This window comes from Zalophus californianus, chromosome 9 (genome assembly GCF_009762305.2).
Source record: "Zalophus californianus isolate mZalCal1 chromosome 9, mZalCal1.pri.v2, whole genome shotgun sequence".
NCBI classification, from domain to species: Eukaryota; Metazoa; Chordata; class Mammalia; order Carnivora; family Otariidae; genus Zalophus; species Zalophus californianus.
The window spans coordinates 4,729,722-4,733,723 of NC_045603.1; positions in this window are offsets into that span (position 1 = coordinate 4,729,722).

Genomic DNA, 4,002 nt, shown 5'->3' on the forward strand with positions numbered 1-4,002 from the left:
GAGGGGACAGGAGTGGGCGTGGTGGAAATGGATACACACAGAACAGGAGTTAAGGACACTGGTGATGCTCTCTGGTCAGAGTGAGGACCCTGAGGCTGATGATTGCTAGTATTTACTTAGCTCTTACAGTGTGTCAGGCATGCTCCAGGTGCCTTCCGGGGTTCACTCAGTTAGTCTGATTAATGACGACCCCATGATCTCCGTATCTGCTCTGATTCCCCTTCTGTTGACCAGGAAGCTGAAGCTCAGGGATCATTTCTGCTAGTAAGTGGCTGAGTCGTATTAGAATGTGTGTGTGTGTGTGTGTGTGTGTATATGTGTGTGTGCATGACAGAGAGCCTTCACCATTTCTTGATTTCCATCATTTCTTGATTTCCGTTTCTTGATTTCCTTCCCCTCTAAAACTGCAGTCTCCACAATGTAATTGATGGAAAAATGAATTTATTCCTTTTGGATTTACGGGTTTGATCAATAAAGGACTCCAGATCTTCTTAGGTTCTTTTGACTTTCATGTTGCTGTACTTTGCTTCAGAGTTATTGGATTCATAACAAAACAAAACAAAACAAAAAACACCCCACCAAATCCAGCCATAGAGATTCAAGATCTGATTTGGCAGAGACTTGGGAGAGCATCTTGCCCAGTGCCTCCCTCGCTTGCAGCTTGGGGAACCTGGGGAGGCCAACAGGAAGGAGGGGAGGTGGCAAGGCCACCCCGTGGCCCAGCCAGAGCCAGAGCCCCCCCGGCAGCTCTTCTGTGACCTCCCCAGGGGATCCCCCACTGTCCCTCTTGCACCCCTCACCACTGACCCACCCCGCCTGTGTAGAAACTGCTGTCTGGTCCATTGCTGATGACGCCTAAATTTATCCTAAATCCATCCCTGTCACTCAGACCTCTCCATGCATTCATGCGAGAGACCCTCATGAGGGCTCCAGCCCCCCACAACAGTGATTCCCCACCCAAAAGTGCCCCCTCATCCTGTGGCCCCCATGTGACCTGATTGCCCTTGATGGACACCCCAGCATCACACTCCACACTTCTCTCTCCCCCCTTCTTCCCCTCCTCTGCCCTCCCCACCACGTCCTCCATCCAGCAGCATCTGCTTCTCCCTGGTTCTCTTGAGTCCATCCACCTCTCCAAGCTGGGAGAGTTCCTCAAGCCTCACTATATACAGGTCCCCACCTTTGTGAGGCACTCCCCAGCCCACACTCCCCACTAGGCTGGAGTTTCAGGCCCATCCTCCGGGCTGTCTCTGTCCCTGCGCCTGGCCGGGGTCCTGGGGATGACATGAGATACAGAGAGAGATTTTTAGAACCCTTGACTCCCCCCCGCCGCCCCTGCCACCCCCCCCCCCCCCGGGACTTGGCACCCACGTGGATGGGGGAGAAGGGGAGGCGGGGCCGCTCGGGTGCGGGTGTCTGACTCTGAGAACCAGGTGGGCGAGTGGCACCACCATTCTTGGGTGCAGGACTCTTTCACAAGGACAAAGTCCATCTGGACACCTGAATTTTGAAGGTCTGGGAGCACTCCAGTGTGAAATTTTCTGTTGACCGTTGGCATAGCATTCGGGTCCTTTCAAATCTTAGATTCAGAAGTCTCTGGTGGTGTTAGACTTAAAGAACCAGGAGATGATAGAACTTTATATGCAGTCGATGATAAAATCTTCATGTAATTCCAAAGAACTCTAAATATACTCAAAACAACATGGATGAATCTCCCAGAAATTATGTCAAGTGAAAAAACCAGGCGCAAACGAGTCTGGACTGTATTATGTCATTGATGTAAAGTTCCCAGAACAGGCAAAGTAATCTTTTTTTTTTTCTTAAGTAAGCTCCACGCCCAGCGTGGAACCCAACACAGGGCTTGATCTCATGACCCCGAGATCATGACCTGAGCCAAGATCAAGAGCGGGAGGCTTAACCGCCTGAGCCACCCAGGTGCCCCCAGCAAACTAATCTTTAGGGATAGAAATCAGAGCAGTGGTTGCCTCTGCAGGAGTGGTGGGGTGAGGGGATTGAAGAGGCAGCAGGGAAATTTTTCTGGAGTGCCAGGAATGTTCTAGATCTTTATTGATCACATGGGTACACACACCTGTCAAAACTCAGAGACCTGTTCTCTTACGGTCTGTGTCTTTCACTGCATGTTGATAACTTGTATTTAAAAGATAAAGAAGAACAGCTCCAAGGACACCCCCTTCCCTCTGTGTAAACATGTCCCATGAAGGGGAACCCAGTGCCTGCTTCGTAAGACACAGCCTGGGGACAGCAGGAGGACCCCTCTGGTATGTTCCCAAGGGGGCCTGGCCGGCTTCTCCTTTGCTGCCACCACCCATCCAGTCTTCCAGGGGCTGGTGACCCAGGGCTGCGGGGTGGCCGAGGGACTAACACTGTGATGGACAGGTGACCGGGGCTCAGGCTGGGGGGAGTGAAGCTCTCATGTAGGACTCTCGCTGTCAACAGCTTGCACTATTTATAGGTTGCTGATGTCTTCCGTGCGGTGATTCATCCCTTCTACTTAAATCTGTCAGTATCTTTAGAACACAAAGCAGGGCATTAAAAAACGCTCTGCAAATGGGGAGAGAAGGTGGGCTGACAGGCCTGGTGTTTACAACCCAGACCAGGAACCAGCAGTTCAGAGTCCTGGAGTTTCTAAGTTGGAAGTTCAGGGACTGCTGAGCTTCCCCCGCAAAACACACACACAACTGTGCACACACACACACACACACACACACACACACACACACGCTGACCTGTATTCTTGCTCTGGAAGGACCACGCACAGGAAGGCGTATTTGGTGGCTCTCTTCAGCAATCACAGGCTTTTTCTTTGGAGGGTAGGTGTGGTTTGGGGAACAACCAAAAACATGTAGAGGAGAAAAGCCTCGGCATGTAAAGCAGTGTCCACAGTGTGACAACAGATGGACACACCCGAGATGACCCCCCCCCCCCCCCCCGCGGGCTCGTCTGTGTAATTCCCTCTCCTTGGGTGTTGCAGGCCCTGTGTCTTGCTTCTCACCAACAGAACGTGGCAGTGGTGACAGGAGTCAGTCCTGTGATCGGGTGACGTCATTTGGCGTTTACATCTGTTTACAGCAGACTCCGTTTTAGCAGATGGCAGCAAGAGACCCTGACTTTGAGGGATAGCGATGTGCAGGGGGCCTGTGTTCAGAACTGCAGGGGCCTCTGGGAGCTCAGAGCGGCCCCCCAGCTGACACCCAGCAAGGAGGCCGATCCCTAGTCCTGTTAAGTACAAGGCACCAAACAAGCCTGGAAGAGGACCGCGGCCTCCCATGAGACCCCAGCCCAGTGGACAGGCTGATGGAGGCCGGTGAGGCCTGAGCAGAGGGCAGCTGGGCCTTGGGAGCCGTGAGACTAAGTCGGGTGTTATTCCTGCTGAGTTTGTGGGGCTTCGCTACACAGCAAGAGAAAGCTGGTGTGAGTGCGTTGCCGCGTTATACCAGGGGGAACTGATACTCCTCTCCAAGTCTCTATGCATGGAGACTCCTGGAGGACACACAGGGAGCTAGTAAGAGTGTCCTGCCCTGAGTGTGGACTGGCGACACCCGGGGCTGTCCCTATACCTCTCCTCGATCTGCGGTTTCAAAACATATAAATGTTGAACCCTACTCAGAAGGTGAGTAGCTGGTGACAGTGGCGGCTAGCAGTTACTGAGGACTATTTCAGGCACCATGTACGAAATACTCAGTTAACCCTTACCACCACCCCAGGAGGTAGGGGCTGCTATCCCTTGCATTGGACAGACAAGGAAACTGAGGCCCATACACTTCCATACTCAGTGTGCTTGGGCTCACGGAAACCCCCCCGCCCCCGCCTTCTGCCAGAGCTGGGATGCGGGCGAGCATGCTGGGCTCCTGACCTGAGCCCTTCCCTGCTTGGCCCCCATCGGCCGGGTCTCACGGGGCAGCGAAGCTGGAGGTGCCCAGAAAGCCGCTCTTGCTCCCGGGAGGGCAGGAGTCGCTCCGGACGCTGGGGACATGTGGTGGC